The sequence below is a fragment of the Scylla paramamosain genome, chromosome 33, assembly GCF_035594125.1.
Source record: "Scylla paramamosain isolate STU-SP2022 chromosome 33, ASM3559412v1, whole genome shotgun sequence".
Lineage (NCBI taxonomy): Eukaryota > Metazoa > Arthropoda > Malacostraca > Decapoda > Portunidae > Scylla > Scylla paramamosain.
Genome location: NC_087183.1, coordinates 980,541 through 1,001,261, shown reverse-complemented (window position 1 = coordinate 1,001,261; position 20,721 = coordinate 980,541). Strand labels below are relative to the sequence as shown.

General features: G+C 40.2%; 2 long non-coding RNA genes across 3 annotated transcripts; one reads left to right on the top strand and one right to left on the bottom strand.

Moving 5' to 3' along the window:
• The first annotated feature begins 447 nt into the window (after positions 1–447).
• On the top strand, positions 448–10,522 carry LOC135089520 (uncharacterized). Of its 2 annotated transcripts, none has more exons than XR_010261516.1 (3): positions 448–1,200; positions 5,769–6,308; positions 10,381–10,522. It is a non-coding gene; the product is annotated as an uncharacterized LOC135089520 (long non-coding RNA). The 2 variants fall into 2 exon arrangements; XR_010261517.1 differs by lacking the exon at positions 10,381–10,522 and adding an exon at positions 7,549–7,905.
• On the bottom strand, positions 8,628–20,672 carry LOC135089519 (uncharacterized). The gene is made up of 2 exons (XR_010261515.1): positions 17,860–20,672; positions 8,628–15,046 (listed from the first exon to the last, which is right to left on the bottom strand). It is a non-coding gene; the product is annotated as an uncharacterized LOC135089519 (long non-coding RNA).
• Between the last annotated feature and the right edge of the window lie 49 nt (positions 20,673–20,721).

The following is a 20,721-nucleotide window of genomic DNA, read 5'->3' as shown; positions in this document are numbered from 1 at the left end:
CAGAACACAACAACATCGTCCCCGAGGAAGGAATAATCTATCCAAAAATAAATGTTCTGAGTGTTTCAAGTGATGCAGAACATCATCATCAAAACAACTTTTGAGTACATACAAATGCTCCTTACACTGTTAAAAAAGAAAACAGGGACCGTGTATGCGTCCAGTAAAGCTTGTGGGAGCAGGAGCATCAGGGTGTGGAGAGAGAGGGCTGAGGGAGTGCAAAGTTCCAGCCTTCACCACAGGTCATGTAGGAAGAGTAGTCTTGTCAGTTTTGTAAAAGATTCAGTGATTTTTTTCTCTTATTTTTCATTATTCAATATAAACTTTGAGATATTTTTCTGATGCACTTCATTGTGTTGTGCCCCTGCTGTGCCTCAGTGCTAATGAGATTTGGGGGGGATAGTATTACTAATTAGTATAGTCTTACATTCTGGGAAAGAAAAAAAATCCTATTTTGCAGGTTTTCATTGCATTTTATTTCTCACCATTGTAAAACAACTCAGATGATTGTTTACAATGAGGCGCTTTAATGGGATTGCACTTAACATAACATTTCAATGAATGAATCACTGTTTTATCCACTGTACCTTTTCTCCAAACACACATAAGCACAGGAATTATTTGTAAAACATCGTATTTGATGGCTCATAAGACGCATGGGCTCATAAGACGCACCCAGTTTTGACAGACATTGAAATAAAAAAAAGTAAATAAATAAATAAATAAATATTAATAAATAAATAAATAAAAATAAATAAATAAATGAGCGGACTTAAGCTCTGAATATGAAGTGCAGTATTTCACCTGACATTTGAAGACTCTCACATGCATTTAGATAATTATTAGATCCCAATATTTTGCATCTAAAAACTTTAATATTTGCTAGTAGCCTACTTACTAATCCTCTTGTGAGGTGTAAACATGTACCTGGCATATGGCGTCGGCAGCGACTGTGAGAGACTACGGGGTTAATAAAGTTTGTTCATAAGAATGTCAAAAGATAGGTGTAATTTTAACTGTATGAAAGTGCGTCTTACCTCAAGGAGTAACGGCATCACAGTATTAAGAACGCAGTGAAGCTTGCCGTGTCACCGGGTTAGGCGCGTAACCGACCACGTGTTTGTTTTGGTACATGCAATGCGTGTGCATGGTCACTCGGGCAAATCCTTCCTGACTGGCGTCATTCTGTGTGAATTACCGGTAAGTATGACCTAATATATATTGTTACCTTGAAAGGAAGACTTGTTTTGTGGTGTAGTATAAATCATCACTTTGTTTACATATGCGAAGATTTCTGGGGTTTGATTTCAGAGCCTCTGTTGCCATAGTCTTACCACCAACCACTGCCTCAATGCTGAACCTTGGCCTCATAGGACGCAGGCTCATTTCATGACAGTTTTTTTTTTAGGGGGGGGGGAGAAAAGGTGCGTCTTATGAGCCATCAAATACGGTATAAAATGTTGCAAATAACACCTTATATTTTGTCATGTAGTATTTTAAAATAAGTAAGCGCTACATCTGGCAAGACACTTATGACAGACTTCTGATAAATGTATTATGAAAAGTGTTCAAAGTTGTGATACACATCTGTCTTAACTGTGACACATTGCATATCTCAGTGAAGAATATGGGCCCACTCCCTTCTACCTCCGCCAGCAGTACGACAAGATCTGGTGTGGCGTTACATTGTGGAATATGCAATTTTTTTAATGTTACCAAAAAATTATGATGAGTTTTGAGCAAAACGAGTTGCAAGGAACCTTCCAGAACGCACATCTCTTGCAACTCCAACATTTGTTGTACTCATCTCCATGTCCAGTTCTTATACCTCAACATACAAATCTTCATGTGGATAAACTACTTGTTAATCACAACACTAGCAATGCCTCAGGAACCAAGGCAATGGAAAAGAGCTAATGTAGTGCCAATACACAAAGGGAGAAATAAAATGGAAACATTAAATTATGGATCAGTGTCACTAACAAGTATTGTAACCAAGCTTTGTGAAATAGTAATTAAAAACAGATTGGTGCAGTATTGAGAAGATGAAAAGATTATTACAGAAAAGCAATTTGGATTCAGGAAAGGAAGATCCAGTGTCACAAATCTAGTGAGCTTCTACATGAGAGTAAAAGATGGAGTGCAAGAGAGGGACGGATGGGTTGATGTGGTATACCTGAATCTCAAAAAAGCATCCGATAAAGCTCCCCACAAAAGTCGTATGTGGAAGCCAGAGAATGGAGGAGGGCTAAAGGGAGCAACATTGAAATGGATGGAGGACTATTTACAAGGGAGGGAAGTGAGAGATGGGTTGATCCGGTACACCAGGATCTCTAAAAAGCATCTGATAAAGTTCCCCTTAAGAGTCTTATGTGGAAGCTAGAGAATGGAGAAGGACTAAAGGGAGCAACATTGAGATGGATGGAGGATTATTTACAAGGGAGGGAAGTGACAACAGTAATTAGAGATGCTAATTCAAGTTAGCAGAAAGTGACAAGTGGGGTACCACAAGGGTCTTTGTTGGCCCTATTATGTTTCAGATATATGTAGATGATATGACAGGGCATCTATATAGTTATATAAATCTTTTTGCTGATGATGCAAAAATAATGAAAATGAAGAATGAAACTGACAGCAAGGAATTACAAAAGGATATTGGCAAGATGGATATTGGCAAGCATGGAGCCAAAGATGGAAACTAGAATTTAATGCCAGAAAATGCCACATGATGGAAATAGAAAAAGTAAAAAGAGACCATGGAATTACAAAATGGGAGGAGAAATAATAACAAAAAGTAATGAGGAAAAAGATTTTTGAGTAATGATTCAGGACACACTATCACCTGAAAGGCACATAATCAGAATATTTAGCTCTATATACAGCTTGTTGATAGACATTAGGGTGGTGTTTAACTATTTAGATAAAGAAATTATGAAGCAAGTTATAATAAGCATGATACATCCTAAATTGAACATGCAGCAGTAGTTTGAGCTCCACGTAGAAAAAAAGACATACGGAGACTGGAAAGAATACAGAGGATAGCGACAAAGATGGTACCAGAATTAAAAGACTTAAATTATGAAGAAAGACTTGAAGAGATGGGATTACCAACACTACAAGGGAGAAGAGAAAGAGGAGACCTGATAACAATGTACAAATTAGTAATAGTAAACAATACAGAAAGAACAGACAGAAATGACTTGGTACCACAGATGGAGCAGGGAGAGAGACAGACAAGGAGGCATGGGAAGAAAATAAAGGAGTGTATGTTCAAGCAATGTCAAGAAATACAGCTTCCCATATAGAACTATTGAAATCTGGAATGATTTGAAGGAAAAAGTAGTTGTGGTTAACAGTGTTTAAAGACAAACCAGATAAATATGGTTATGGAGACAGGACAAAATGAGCTTTGGCTCATGCCCTGTACAATACAGCTAGGTTAATACACACACACTGATGTACACTGTGGACTACATGCAAGAATTAAATGTAGGATACAAAGTACACTTCCTGTTGTAAACAGAGTACAATAGTGCCACTCTATAAAAAGGGAGACATCCAGGATGTTAGTAATTACAGGGGCATCACCTTACTTAGCTGCATGGGGAAGCTGTTCACCTCCATACTTAATGAAAGACTTATGATTATTCAAACACCTTATCTATCATTAATGAAACACGAGCGGGCTTTAGACATGGATATTCCACTCTGGATCATATATTTTTGTTGAAATGTGTAATTGATTATTTAACTGGAAGAAGAGAAAGCTATTTTGTTTATTTGTTGATCACAAGAAAGCCTTTGATATGGTATGGCGTGAAGGTTTATGGTGTAAGCTTGTGAAGGAAAAGGTGCAAGGGAAAATTCTAAATGTAATAAAAAATATGTATAATAATATTAGATCATGTGTCATGCTTAACCAGGAGCTTTCAGACACCTTTGTTTGCAATGTGGGGTTAAAACAGGGGGAAAATTTATCACCAGTGCTTTTTGCTTTTTATTTGAATGATATTGAAAGTAAATTAATTGAATATAATTGCAGTTATGTAAATTTTGGTGATGATTTCTTAAACATGTACCTTAAACTATTTGTTATTATGTATGCAGATGATACAGTTATTTTGTGTGACAGTGAGGATGGAATGAAGCAGGCATTGGTTGCTCTGAATTTATATTGTAATGAATGGAAATTGAAGCTAAATTGTAACAAAACAAAAGTAGGGAAGAGAAAATTTATCTATGAATTTGAATTTGGTGGTAAAAACAATGAAGTAGTGACAGAGTATAAGTATATTGGAGTGTTATTAAATTATAATTGGAGGTTTCACAAAGGTGAGCTGGAGCTAAAAGAGACAGCCACAGGAGCAATGTACTCATTAATAAACAAGTAAGTGTAGGAAGTTTGACTTGCCAGTGGATATACAACTCGAATTATTTACCGCCACGGTGTTACCTATATTGACTTATGCATCTGAAATTTGGGGTTACCATATTGCTAGGGAGTTAGAGTATATGTACATGAAATTTCTAAAACAGGTTTTGGGTGTTCATAAGAATACTTGTAATGACATGGTGTATGGTGAACTGGGTGTATTTCCACTTGATATTTATATAAAGAAAAAAATGATAGGTTATTGGTCTAGGCTAATTTCAGGTAAAAATACTAAATTGTGTTATGTAATGTACCAATGTCTATTGCAGCTGGATAGGTTAGGGCTTTATACTTCTCCATGGTTAGCTTGTATAAAGAATATTTGTAATGACTGTGGAATGTTTGGTATGTGGTTGTTGCAAGATGTTCCTAATTCAAGATGGGTGAAGAAAGCTGTGGAACAGAGATTGAAAGATCAGTGGCTTGTAACTTGGCATCATAATTTTGAAACAAAATCATTAAGTAGTAATTATAGGGTGTTTAAGACAGATTTTGGCAGAGAACAATATTTAGAAAAGTTAACAAAGGTGACAGATTATTAGTGACTAAATTTAAAACTTGTAATAATGGACTTCCTGTAAATGTTGGTAGGTATCAAGGTATCAGTAGAGAAGATAGGGTATATAACAAGTGTAATGCTGAGGTAGTAGGAGAAGAATTTCATGTTCTTTTAGAATGTACGGATGTGGAAATTGTTAGGTTACATAATATGTATATAGCAAATTATTACATAAATAGATCAACACAATTCAAATATGTTTTGTTCATGCAAAGTACAAGTTCAGGTGTGATGAAGAAATTGTCTTTGTTTTTGAGGATGGTGCTACACATGTTTAGGTAAATAGTGTGCAAAACAGCCCAATAGTTTTTCTAATTTCTTAAGGAGCAATCTGCACTTGTAACATGGTGTACAGTATGTTATTAGCATCATTGCAATCGTAGTATAAGTATTGATGTATCCTTTAAGTGCTATAATGTTAGGTATTGGGATTTAGGTATTGGGGTTTTCAATAACTTTTTTAATGAGAATAGTTATTATTATTATTATTATTATTATTACTTCATAAGTTAACATAACATACTCAGATAAATTCATTTGGAAGATCTTGTTCTTTCATATGAAGTTTTTTTTTACTTCCTAAAGATTTTACATACCCATTTTTCTATATTCCCATCACATGTCTTTCAGTAATTTAAGGTTTTGACAAAGGAACATTTGTTAAGGAGAGTTATAAGGTCAAATATAAAGATGATCATGTCTTCACTTGAGTTTTATTGCATTTCATTCCCTCAAAGGGTTTTAAATTTGTCAATCATCAATGTCAATCCTTTACAGGGATGTCTGGTGTTGCATTGTTAGAATCTGGAAGTGTGGATCCTCACTCCTTGATCAAGCAGCAGCAGTGGCAGCAGTCATTGCTGCCCAGAGGAGGAAGCATCAGGATGCATCTAAGAGTGCTCATTGGCTGCCGGAGGCGATATGTCACTGATTCAACGTAACACACAAGGCAGCCAATCACAGGAAGGCTTTGTGTTATCACCAAGAATGCCATAAGACATTGTTTACAAACTGTTATGTGCCCACAGCCACCAATCATAGTATTCCAGTCATGGCCAGCAAACCTCCTAAGAAAATAAGACCTTGGTTCACTGACACCGAGACCTTAGCCTTGGTGGAGGAGGTGTAAAATCAGGCTGCAGTGATTCTGGAAAGGCTGGACAATAGAATCACCACAGAAAAGAACAAGACTTGGGAGGAGGTGGCTGCACGTGTGAACGCAGTCAGCCGAGTGGGTAGCTCTGAGGAAGTTTAAGGACCTACGGAGCCACGTGAAGAGCAAGGCTGCTGCAGAACATCATCATGCTACAGGCACTAGTGAGTTCATCAGCTTTGCCTATCACACTCTTGTTAGCATAGTTGCGAACCTAGCATGGTGTGGTTGACACATCAGGGGCCTAGAGAGCTATAGGGATGGAATTGCTGTGATATAACCAAACAGGTGTGAGTGCTCCTGCCAGTGAGTGAAGTTATGGCTTATGGTTCCAGGCCACACAGTAGGGAATTCTTTCACTCTTTCACCAGTCTCAACATGGCTTTTCTTACTTTTCTCATCAGATAGAGATTGTCATTGAGTAATTTAAACCCATATTTACCCACTGCAAATTATTTATAATGCTGATGGCAATTTTTAAACATCTATTTTTGGGAGGCAAGTTAGTTTAGGTTTGTTTGGTTAGGTTATGTTATTTCGTTCTGTTACATTACATAGGTTAGTATGGTTAACTTGGTTGGATTAGGTGGTGGTGTATGACAGCTGGCTGGTGGCCACAGTGAGTGGCTGCTTATTTGTGAGGGCCAATCTACCTTTTTCTTGTACATATCAGTCTGTTTTGTATTAACTGCTTTTGTTTACTGCAAATAATTAGTTTCTGAGGGGATGGTGGGTCAGGGAGTAAAAAGTAATGGCTCATGATTTCCATAAAAACAAGAACCATACTGATTCAAAACAGGCAAAAAAATACGAGAAATAAATAGTTTCATCCACATTAGAAAACTGGAGAGAGTAAAAATTTGCCCACTAGCAGCATATTTGCTTATTATTTTATCTTGACCAAACTGTAAACTGCATATGGAATTTAGTTAACTAATGTTTTGGACACTGCTTTAAGTAATATGACCAAATTCCCTAAATGACTTTGTTGCATAATGGGAGATAAAAATTGTTTCTTTCTGCTCACCCTTTGGGACCCAAACTTCTAGAAAAAAATATTATTTTAAATATGTTCTACACTGTTGAGGTTAAATAAATGTTCTACATTGTTGAGGAAGAATTAGGTTAGGGTAGGTTGTTAGGTTGGTCAGGTAGGTTGGACTGATGGTAGCAATGCTTAAAACCCCTCCAAAGTTTGCTGTTGTGTACATGTTGTAATTTAAGGTTGATGCTGTGTAAAATTTACCCAGATAGTTGATAACCATAACCAAGAACCTGCTAAGCACTGGATTATAGATAGCAGTGTGTACAGTAAGTACCTGTGGCAGTCAGGTCTGAGATGGTGACCACTGCAGTGATTAAAATCTTCAAGATGAGTACTTACACATTCAAGTATTGCAACAGGTGGACTTAGCTCCATGCAGGTGAAGGACCTCCAGAGGACACCACCTACACTGTTGTCCTACGGATGCTGTCACTAACAGCATTTGCAGAACTGCCAGTCCCTGACAGGGAGGGAGAGGTGGTGGGAGGGAGGGTGTCTATGTGCTCTTGAATCTTCTGAGTTTTCCACCATCTGGCTACAGAGTCACTCTCTAAATTTATCTGTACTGTATACCTCTCACCTAATTCCTCTGACTATAAGAAATTTTTTGACTACTTAGCTTCCAAAGTGGAGCACATTCTGTCTCTCTTCCCTTTTGCAGAGATCTCCATTCTTGGAGACTTCAATGTTCACCACCAGCTTTGACTTTCCTCTCCCTTCACTGACCATCCTGGTGAACTAGCCTTCAACTTTGCTATCCTCCACAACCTAGAGCAATTGGTACAACACCCTACTTGTGTTCCTTACCATCTTGGAGATATGCCTAACATTCTTGACCTTTTCCTAACCTCTAATCCTTCTGCTTATGCTGTCACCCTCTCTTCTCCGTTGGAGTCCTCCAATCACAATCTCATATCTGTATCTTGTTCTATTGCTCCAGTCTCTCCTCAGGATACCCATAAGTGTAGGTGCCTCTGGCATTTTGTCTCGGCTAGTTGGGGGGACCTAAGGAGGTATTTTGTTGATTTTCCTTGGAATGACCACTGCTTCCTTGTCAGAGACCTGTGTCTGTGTGCTGATTGCATAACAGAGGTGATAGTGTCTGGTATGGAGGCGTACGTTCCTCACTGTTTTTCTTGACCTAAACCTTCCAAACCTTGGTTTAACACAGCTTGTTCTTGTGCAATACATGATAGAGAGGTGGCCCACAAAAATTACTCGAGCCTTCCATCACCAAAATTTTGTGTGCTTTATATTTCTGCTAAAAACCATGCCAAGTGTATTCTCTGACTAGCCAAAAACTTCTTCATTGATAGAAAGTGTCAGTCTTTCAAGATCTAACTCCCCTCGTGACTTCTCGCATTTAATCAAAGATATCTCCAATAACTTTTCTTCTTTTTTACCTCCTTTATTTCAGCCAGATGGCACTACTATCACATCCATCTCTAAAGCTGAACTCTTCACCTTTGTTAAAAGCACTACTGTAGGCCTTGTTCCTTCCTCTCTTCCACCCTCTGACTACTTCATGCCTTCACTGGCATAACCCTCAGAAGGCTTATGGACCTTATACGAGTCCCTCCTATTGTTCTCTGAAACTGCACCTCTGTGCTTGCTCTTGTTTAGTCAAACTCTTTCAACTCTGTCTGTCAACATCTACCTTCCTTCTTGTTGGAAGTTTGCCTACATTCCTAAAAAGTTCCTAAAAAGGGTGACCATTCTAATCCCTCAAACTACCATCCTATTGCTTTAATTTCCTGCCTGTCTAAAGTTTTTGAATCTATCCTCAACAGGAAGATTCTTAAACATTTATCACTTCACAACCTTCTATCTGATCACCAGTATGGGTTCTGTCAAGGCTGCTATACTGGTGATACTTTGGCTTTCCTTACTGAGTCTTGGTCATCCTCTTTTAGAGATTTTGGTGAAACTTTTGTTGTTGCCTTGGACATATCGAAAGCTTTTGATAGAGTCTGGCACAAAGCTTTGATTTCCAAACTACCCTCCTATGGCTTCTATTCTTCTCTCTGTAACTTCATCTCAAGTTTCCTTTCTGACCATTCTATTGCTGCTGTGGTAGATGGTCACTGTTCTTCTAAATCTATTAGTAATGGTGTTCCTCATGGTTCTGTCCTGTCACCCACTCTCTTCCTATTATTCATCTATAATCTTCTAAACCAAACTTCTTGTCCTATCCACTCCTAAGCTGATGATACCATCCTGCACTTTTCCATGTCTCTAGACATCCAACCCTTCAGTTCACACAGGGAAGCCACAGAGCGCCTGACTTTTAATATCTCCAAAATTTCTGATTGGGGCAGAACAAACTTGGTATTGTTCAGTAACTCAAAAACTTAATTCCTCCATCTATCAATTTAAAACAACCTTCCAGACAACTATCCCCTCTTCTTCAGTGACACTCAACTGTCCCTCTCTTCTACACTGAACATCCTGTCTTTTAGTTACAATCTAAACTGAAAACTTCACATCTCATCTCTAGCTAAAACAGCTATGAAGTTAGGTGTTCTGAGACATCACTAGTTTTCTCACCCTTCCAGCTGCTAACTCTGTACTGGGGCCTTATCCATCCATGTATGGAGTATGCTTCACATGACTAGGGTGGTTCCACTCATACTGCTCTTCTAGACAGGGTGGAATCAAAAGCTTTTCATCTCATCAACTCCTCTCCTCTAACTGACTGTCTTCAGCCTCTTTTCTCATTGCCACAGTGTTACATCTCTAGCTGTCTTCTACCACTATTTTCATGCTAACTGCTTTTCTGATCTTGCCAACTGCATGCCTTCCCCTCCTCCCACGGCCTCACTGCACAAAACTTTCTTCTTTCTCTCTCTCCTATTCTGTCCATCTCTCTAATGCAGGAGTTAACCAGTATTCTCAATCATTCATCACTTTCTTTGGTAAAATCTGGAACTCCCTTCCTGCTTCTGTATTTCCACCTTCCTGTGACTTGAATTCCTTCAAGAGGGAGGTTTTAACATGCTTGTGCTTCAATTTTTTGACTACTACTTCGGACCTTGTTCAGGGATTGGCATTTCAGTTTGTTTGTTTTTTGTTTTTTTGGCATCTCAGTTTGTTTGTTTTTGTTTTTTTTATCATTATTTTTTTTCCGTGGTGTCCCTCCTACATAAAAAAAAAAAAGCCCTCCCTGTATTTCTTTTTTTCCCTCTTTCCAGGAGAGTCTGGCTCTCTGTGAGGACCATAGCCATCCACCCACCAGCAGTGGTGTTACAGTCATCCAGCCCTCATCTGCTGGTGTTGCTGGGGCCTCTGGTTTCATTGGTGCTGTGGGTGCATTATGTGAAGTTTTAGCAGTGGGCATTAGTTTCTGAACTCATGCATCTTACAGATGACATCACCCATTGGTGAATAACTGTTGCCACTCATTCATGTTAACATGTATTCAGTTTTGTTCTCCTGTACATACCTATGAACATTGTATGTACATTTAGCATATGAGCCATACTTTTCAATGGTCTGTATTACAGTTGATTAATATGGTAATTAAATGCCTTATATGTGCAGTACATTATTAGTGGACAATTTGTTTAACTCTCATTTGTATGCTGTTACTTCAGCTGCCCAGCAAAACTGCAGCAGAAGGCTACTTTGGCTTATTTTTTGAGGAATACATCTCTCAGGTATTTAAAATACTGATTCCAAAAGTGTGTCTTGACACCACCTTGGGTATAGTGGAAAGGTCCAAGGAGCAAATGAGGAAAAAGGACACAGCAGGATAGCAAGACATGTAACTTGACACACCGTCAATCATCACCGTCTGCTATGTGTAGTGCTACTTCATTTCAAATACTAAAAGATGAAGCAAAACCTGCCATTTAGTACTGCTAATTAACAGCTTCTATAAATATTTCCTGTGTTTTTCTGTATTGGAGGAAGAGACACTGAATAGTGGGTAAAATAGTAATTCAGTCTTTGAGACGTGTGAAATGTGGTAAACATGATCCCGTAGGAGTGCCTCAATGTAATTCAGTCTTTGAGACGTGTGAAATGTGGCAAACATGATCCCGTAGGAGTGCCTCAATGTAATTCAGTCTTTGAGACGTGTGAAATGTGGCAAACATGATCCCGTAGCAGTGCCTCAATGTAAACAGTTTTCAAGTGGTTTGGTGGCAAGGCTGGCTCTCTCAACAATCCCCAAGGCCATCACTGCTGCACAACTGTATCTTCCCAGCAGAAAGATATCTAAGTGTTATATGGTCACCTTCATTTCAGAGGTAAGTGGGTTGCTCCTTTCTGTGTCACTCTATAAGGCTTCTCTTACTAGATCGGTGACAGAGAGAATACCTGCATGATCTACATGGTATCTTTTGATGAGTTCTGTGTCATAAATTCATACAATATATCCTATCTGGGTAAATAATTCCTAAGCTGGGGTGGTTGTGGGTGGCCATCTTGGTAGCAGGAGCATCTGTCATAAGCTGCTAAGACAGGGTGGACTCAGTCTTACCATCCCATGTGGATTTAAGACAAGAATGCTCCATTCTGTCCTAGCTATGACATATTTCATAACTAAGACTTGCTAGGACTGCTTCATAACTCCTAGAATAGAATACAAGAAGAGGTGTAAGGCAAGGACTGTACACATGACTTTTTTTTTTAAGGCTCACTGGCCAAGGGAAACAAGAGGAAAAAAGATCCCACTGAGGGGTCAGTCCTGAAAGAGATGTCAAGAGAATCATTGAAATTTGAAGGATAGGTGTCTTAAAACCTCCTGCTTGAAAGAGTTGAAGTCACAGAAAGGAGGAAATACAGAAGCAAGCAGGAAGTTCTAGAGTTTACCAGAAAAGCGAATGAATGATTGAGAATACTGGTTAACTCTTGCATTAGAGAGATGGACAGAATAGGGATGAAAGAAAGAAGAAAGTCTTGTGCTGCAAGGTTGCAGGAGGAGGGGCAAGAGGAGGGGAGGCATGCAGTTCGCAAGATTAGAAGAGCAGTTAGCATGAAAACAGCAGTAAAAGATAGCAAGAGATGCAACATTGTGGTGATGAAAAAGAGGCTGAAGACAGTCAGTAAGAGAAAAATTGATAACACAAAAAAACTTTTGATTCCACCCTGTCTAAAATAGTGGTATGAGTGGAACCCCCCCCTCCCAGTAATGTGAAGCATACTACATACATAGACGGATAAAGGCCCAGTACAGAGTTAGCAGCTGGGGGGTGAGAAAAACTGGCAGAGATGTCTCAGAATGGCTAGATTCATAGAAGCTGTCCTAGCTAGAGATGAGATGTGAAGTTTTCAGTTTAGATTATAAGTAAAGGACAGACCAAGGATGTTCAGTGTAGAAGGGGGGACAGTTGAGTGTCACTGAAGAAGAGGAGATAGTTGTCTGGAAGGCTGTGTTGAGTTGACAGTTGGAGGAATTAAGTTTTTGAGGCATTGAACAATACCAAGTTTGCTCTGCCCCAATCAGAAAAATTTTTGAAAAATCAGAAGTCAGATAGTCTCTAGCTTCCCAGTGTGAAGTGTTTACTTCCTGAAGGGTTGGATGTCTATGAAAAGATGTCCAAAAGTGCAGGTTGGTATCATCAGCTTAGGAGTGGAGAGGACAAGAAGTTTGATTTAGATCATTGATGGATAATAGGAAAAGAGTGGGTGACAGGACAGAACCCTGAGGAACACCTCTGTTAATAGATTTAGAACAACAGTGACCCTCTACCACAGGAGCAATAGAACAGTCAGAAAAGAAACTTGGGATGAAGTTACAGAGGATAGAAGCTGTAGAAAGGTAGTTTGGAAATCAAAGCTTTGTGCCAGACTTGATCAAAAGCTTTTGATATGTCTAAGGCAACAACAAAAGTTTCACCAAAATTCTTTAAAGAGTATGACCAAGATTCAGTAAGGAAAGGGAGAAGATCACCAGCAGAGCAGCCTTGATGGAATCCATACTGGTGATCAGATAGAAGGTTGTGAAGTGATAGATGTTTAAGAATCTTCCTATTGAGGATAAATTAAAAAACTTTAGATAGGCAGGAAATTAGAGCAATAGAATGGTAGTTTGCAGGATTAGAATGGTCACTCTTTTTAGGGAACAGGCTGAATTTAGGTAAACTTCCAGCAAGAAGAAAAGGTAGATGTTGACAGACAGAGCTGAAAGACTTTGACTAGGCAAGGTGCAAACATGGAGGTACAGTTTTGAAGAACAAAAGTAAGGACCCCATCAGGTCCATAAGCCTACCGAGGGTTTAGGCCAGTGAGGGCATGGAAAATATCACTGCGAAGGATTTTAATAAGTAGCATGAAGTAATCAGAAGGTTGAAGAGAGGGAGGAACAAGGCCTGAATCATCCAAGATAGAGTTTTTAGCAAAGATTTGAGCAAATGGTCAGCTTTAGAAATAGATGAGATGGCAGTGATGCCATCAGGTTGAAATGAAGGAGGGAAAGATGAAGAAGCAAAGTTATTAGAGAAGTTTTTTGGCTAGATGCAAGAAGTCATGAAGGGAGTTAGATCTTTAAAGTTTTTTATTTTTGAAGAACAGAGTTGGTATGGTTCAGGGCAGAAATATAAAGTGCATGAGATTCTGGTGATGGAAGGCTCAAGTACCTTTTGTGAGCCACCTCTCTATCATGTATAACACAAGAACAAGCTGTGTTAAACCAAGGTTTGGAAGGTTTAGGTCAAGAAAAAGAGTGAGGAATGTTCGCCTCCATGCCAGACACTATCACCTCTGTTATGTGCTCAGCACACAGGGATGGTAATAGCTCCTCAGCTCCCTCTGATTAGCAGAGGCAAAATGCCAGAGCCACTTTCACTTAGGGGGATCCTGAGGAGGGAGTGGAGTGACAGGACAAGATACAGATATGAGATTGTGATCAGAGGAGCCCAATGGAGAAAATAAGGTGACAGCATAAGGATTAGAGGTCAAGAATGTTGGGCGTATCTCCAAGATGGTCAGGAATACAAGTAGGGTGTTGCACCGACTGCTCTTGGTCATGGAGGATATCAAAGTTAATTAAAGGCCAGTTTGCCAGGATGGTCAGTGAAGGGAGAGGAAAGCCAAAGCTGGTGGTGAACACTGAAGACTCCGAGAATGCAGGTCTCTGCAAAAAGGAAGAGAGTCAGAAAGTGCTCTGCTTTGGAAGTTAACCAACCAACAACACAATGGGACAAAACTCCAGCCTCAGCAGCATCTTGCACCACCACAACACAACACTCACTGAGAATCACTTATTACTTGTATGAGGCAAGTGTGGACACAACAACAGCAACTTGTGTAAGCAAGCTTGACAAGAACACCATAGTGCACCTCCCTGCATGAAGATGAGGGGTGTATGCACGGCTGGAAGCCTCAACCTTCATCACCCAGTAGCTGCCACCTCCCTGTGAAGCACCAACAGCCTGATGCAGAACTCAGGACACCAGTTCACACACTCAGCCACAGATCAAAGCAATAAGCCAACTGTGGCTCTGTATTCTCAAACACTTTGGTGTTGTATCTTAATAACACTTAACTGGATGAAGTAGAAGTTATTGGATTTTCATGATTCTAATGATACTTTAAAAAAGGATTTTCCACTAGTAAGAAAAATATCCAGGGGGAACCTGACTAATCATTTCTGTAAACCTTGGAGATTGTTGCAGTGAAAGCCCACAGTGTTTAAGAGTAGTGTTACCAAGCAGGGAAGCCTCAAGTCCAAGCAACAATCAGGTCCTGAAGAATACAGCCTCAGTGTTGTGGTCAGCAGTGGCAGAGGAGTGAGGGTGGAGAGGGGAGGCTTCTACCACTACTGGAAGTGTCAAAGAGCTGTCTTGCTGGCATCCTGAACCATCTTCTCCAGCTCCAGGTCAGCCATCAGCTGCTCCAGAGGCTCCACTCCTGCTGTAAGGGGGAAGCAATAATGTAGGTTACCTGGCAGGGGACTATCATGTGACACTGCTTCACTAAGTCTGTAATAATAGTTTTGCCAGCTGAGGAAACAAGAACATGGTAACACAGCCACTGACCGACGCTGTCACTCGCTGGTCTGTGCATTGCCTGTCTTGTTTTGAAAAGTGTGGCTAAACTTACATATTTCTACTGAAGCCCTTACTTGACTATAATGTTTCTGAATATACAACTTACAATAATCATGTATTCTACATTATCTAATAGTTTTTGGTAGAAATAAAGCAACTTTTGCTGGGGATTCTAACCTGAACAGCACTGAATGCTTAAATCTAATGCACCTCCTGCCAAGTCAATGGAGTGTAAAATATTTATGTATTTTAATCCTTTTTTTGCATATGGTGGTGGGAGAGCTCCACTGCTCCTGTGGGGGAATGCATGCCATCACACTGCAGCAGCATTTCAGCCAGCCTGTCCTGGCCACACAATGACTACACAAGTCAGTAAACAGGCCAGACGGTGGTGGCTTCAATAAGTGTTTGGGAATAATACAGTTATCATTTTGTCAAGTTTTAACCTTGCCACAGTCAGTGTGCTTGGGTGGTGCAGAGCAACAGTTTCTTAGTGGCTGCAGCATAAGTGACACGTTCCATAACGATATTGTATGGGAGTGTCATATTGCACATTTAGTAAACATAGGAGATAAGCTGTAGTCACCAAGTGTTTCCACATCCCTGCCACTACTTAGTGAACTACCCACAGCAAACCCATGACCACAGAGAGAGGGGTGACACAGTAGCAGCACTGAGTGGTGACAAGACCCATACTCATCAGTCTGATATCACACACTGTGCCAAAGGCAGTACATAACAGGCTGAGTGACACACTACGTGGCACTGCCTGTACTGCTAGGTGACAGCTGGTCTGGGTGACGGTGCAACACAGGGACCAGCGCCAGTCCACTTCCCACTGCATTATGAGTATTATTGTTATTTTTCATGTTTTAGAATTCATATATGATCTTTATGCAAATGGAGAGAAGAAGAGAGAAAAAACTACTTAACACAGGCAAAATCACAAGGGTAGGAGTTGCAATCAAAACAATACAGGAATACAAATGGCAAGTGCCAAAATAATGTTTGGTGCTTCATGACAGAATTGTAAAACTTTGCTCAGTGGCAGCCTGGTGACTGTTGAGAGCAGTGTCATGCATCCAGCAACTCACTCAAAGTTGAGGTCATCCACCAGAACCACTGACCAACACTCATCTCTCAATTAAAGATAAAGCATTTTGAAAAGCATCATCTCATTTCTTTCCAATAATTTAAACAGATGTGCACTGGTATGGATTACATTATCTTTGCAATGGATGGCAGAAAAGAATTAACTGAAGGGCACACTGGAGTACTGTGACTTTACACAAGACAGACTGCAGTGGAGGGAACAGCAAGGATTACAGGTGTTAGGAGATGTGTGCAGAAGTGGCTGACAAAGTGTTGGGGAGGGGACACTAACACAAGAAGAGGCCAGAGTGAGGGCACAAGGCATCAGGATGCATACTAAATGTTATGAAACATTGAGAGGATGCCCATCCTCAAATAACAGCAGGAGGACTGTGAGAACAAAACACCCACACACACGTGTCTACCAGAGTGGCCCACCGCTGCCTACACAACATCCCTCCCTCACTTTCACAGATGCCATTCTCCCAAAAAAATCCCTCACTACCTGTACACATCAAAAGCTTTGGTACACCTGCCAAGAAATAACTACAATGGGTATGACAAGCTGGCAACAAGTGTCTTGGACCACTGTGTCTGTGTCCTGTAGTCATGGCAAACATGTGTGCCATGGACAAGGAATGATTCCTTTAGTTAATTATGGTGTAGGAAATTCAGTGTTTTCAACTAGAAATAAAAAAAAAAAATCAAAACAATCATTTAGAGTTTTTGCATGACTTGTTCCTTGGGCCATTTGAAATGTGCATTGTCACACACACCAAAAAATCACAACTGCCTGCTGGACTCATAAGAGCACTGGCCACCCCATTCCCCTGATCTTTAACCAATCACTGAGAGGCACAGGCAGAGGAGGGCAGCCTGGACACCACAAAACTGCAGACAGGTATCAGGGAGGAATGAAATGATTCAAAGCCACAGACACTCATGGAACTTGCTGATCTGTCTCCTTCATGTCTTGGGAAAGGTGCAAGAAGGAAGAATCCAGTCCATTCCTAGTTTCTCTGTAAGTAATATAATGGTTTTGTTCTCTTCATCTGAATTGTTTTCATTCACCTGTGGTCTTGCAGTTAACAATATCTTGCAATTACTGTCCACCAATCAGGGAGTGAGAGCATCAGTCACCACTAGTGTTACCATGCTTGTGGCTATCATGCTGTGAATTTGAAGCATGCATGAACATACAGTAAGAAGAGAAGACCAGGACCTGATTGAAAGAGCTTGAAAAAAGACAGTCAAGGGAAGAAGATGGAGGGAAAGACAGTGAAATGGAGGTATGGAAACGTGGCAGAGCTACAAAGGATGGGAGGCACTGAGGAAGATGCAAGGGACAGAAACTTGTACATGGTGCCAACCCCTAACTGTAAGGAAATGGCCAAAAAAGAAGGTCTTGCAGCTGACAATATTTTGTACATACTGTAGACCAACCAGTGTGTGAGAGCATCTATCAATTTCTTAATACTATTTGTGAATTTGAACCACACATGAACATACAGTATACCCCACCTGTACATGCATCCCAATATGCATCCATCCATCCACACTGTACAGGCTGTCCCATACACTAACCTTGCTTGATGGAGGGGTGGTCGCACTCCTCCTCAGAAAACTCCAGTGTATGGTGTCGCCTGGCTGCTCTCTCCATATTCAGCACTGGGGAAGGCATCACACGGCTCACTACAAACACCTCGCCTTCACACCAGCATCAGTAGGGCACATCACATAATTTCTGCTAAGCTTAATTAATTCGGTGATGTTTTATGTAGAGATTGGAAAGAATACAAAGAACAGCCACTAAGATAGTGCCAGAACTGGATGACTTGACACATGATGATAAAGATGAAAAGAAACTTGGACAGAAGAGAGCTTCCTAAATAACACACATCTTTCCACAAAGGAGTAGAGACATATGGAATGGAGAAATGTGTGAAAACCCCTGCAGCTTTAGGGTTAGTCAACCAACCTGAGGAACCAGACAGAAATGCCCTTTTGTTATGGACAAGAGATGAACCTCAATATTAGAGAGAGAGAGAGAGAGAGAGAGAGAGAGAGAGAATGTCCAAATAATGCAAACATATCTTTCCATGTAAATATATAAAGATATAGAATGGATTACAGGAGGAAGCAGTGAAAGGCAAAAGTGTACATCAATGAATAAAAAGGCTGGAAAGATACAAACACAGAAGCAGATTACAAACTTAGTGGCCATGGAACTTTTACTAATGAACAATTTGGCGAGTCTGTCTGTCAGTGACCTCACTATCACTAACTCATACACCTGTTGCTGTCAGTGGAGGACAGTGGAGGGGTGGGGGAAGGTACTGCTTCTTCACAGGGTGAGCATAGCTATAATCCGGGTCGCCGTGGGAGGGACGGTGACCCTGCCTGGCCTGCAGTTCCTGTCCCCGTGACCTGCAGTGGGATGACGCACTTCTGGCCTCGTCCAAACTTTCCTCGTGACTAGTAGTTGACTCTGTAATGGAGTGACTGCCACCCACCATGTCAGCCACAGTTTGGTAGTCCCCGTCTGGTGGGCAGGGTGGTGGTTAGTCAGCTTGGGGTGCAAACATATGGGTAAATAAGGGAACATATGTATGGATGGATGGATTTCTTTTAACCCTTTCACTGTGATAACCTTACCTAACCTAACCTATAAATGAATAATGCTAATTCATATAGTTTATCTTTGTTTATTAACCCCAACCTTAAATGTAAAAGCTGAAACAACAAAAATGCAGAAAAAAAGGAAACAAATTTCCTTAATATTTATGTAAGCACAGCGACGGGTCGTGCCGAGGTGAAAAGATCACGTAAATTCAATGAACCCTTTTCCTGCTGTCTGTCAAATCTTTCCTCAGTCACTCAGCACTCTGGCATGTCTGTTGCTGATCTACCCCAAACACTACACTACACCACCAAAAATTGCAAAATCTATTCTTTTTCATGCTCTTCTTTTTTGCACATGCTTATAAAGATTTCATACATACTTCTTAATGCTGCAAATTGTTGCTTAATGCAGTGAAAGGGCTTAATTTATTATATTTTAAGTCACATTAAACTAATTAATGTAAAACAACTTATGCAAACCAAGAGCCACCAGTGCCAATGCCAGTTTATTGGTCCTGATGACTAACCTTGTCTTTTTCTTCCATCATTACTCATTAAGACTTTATTCCCTTATAAGAACATAAGAGCACAAAAACAACAAAAGCTGCAAGAAGCCATCAGCCCTACATAGGGCAGTCAGTCCCTGAACATGCCTACCTATTTTGATCAATCACCCTGGTTCATAAATATGTGTAATCTTTTGAAACTCACTATTTACTTGGCATTAACAACCTCATTATCATTCAATTACCACTCAATTTGAAAACAATCTTAATCCTCACGGTTTTTAAATCTAGCCATATTCCTGCTGCTTTGTCTCTCCTGTCCATCCATATACATGCCAGCCTAACACCTGCCTCAAACAATGGTACACTCAGACCAGGCTAAGAAGTGAACTGTCTCTTCCCCTTGTACTTTTCTCAATCTCCAAGTGTTAACTCCACACTAACTGGCACAAAACAGTAAGTGCTTTAGTCTATCTACTTTTCAATCTTAGGCACCTAATATAACAGTGTTTTATCTCCTTAGTTTAGGAGGAGTTCACAAGTGCACTATTGGTTTTGTAAGCTTGTCAGGAGCAAGTATTTTCACTTTATTTTCCAAGTATATGACCTGATGTGCTATGCCTAAGTTCCTGGGGTGTAGCAGAGTGGTCTACGAGATGACTGCTAACCACCAGGAGGTGACAGAACTAAGAGTATGAATGATGCGTGTATGAGAGTGTAGTGCTTTGCCTGGGCCACCCTATGAGGGATTGCTTGTCTGGTATATAGAGGGAGACAGGTACATTTTGCAGGTCTCCATTTGTGTTGGAGATAATCCCTGCACTGTTCTGAAATATTTGAGCTTCCCCTGACCATGACTGACCTGGCTTGAAGAGGGTAGGGACTCGCAGGGCTCGGTTGTTGCCCAGGGTAGCACAGAAAGACACCAGGTCAGGCTCAGCAGGTGTGTCAGATTCAGTGGTGACCTCACTACTTGTCACCACACCTGCAGGGAGAAAGGAGCAGATGTGTGGTGGTGATGGCTGTCTGTCCTCTATATAGTGAAAAGTGGCACAGTAAAAAAAGATGGGTTGCAATTTATGAACGAGTGAATTGACTAATTGCTTTCAAGGCACCACAGCAAGGGTCATACGTCATCAAACATTATATAAAATATTAAGAAAATATTTGAAGATAATTGTTGAATGTTCAGAAATATTTATACATCAAAACTTCTGCACTGCAATGAACTGTAATCTGTAATTTTTTTCCTTTTCAATGCATTTCTCAAGATTCATGATTTTCCTTTTTTATAATTCTTAGGTGTAAATTTTGCAGT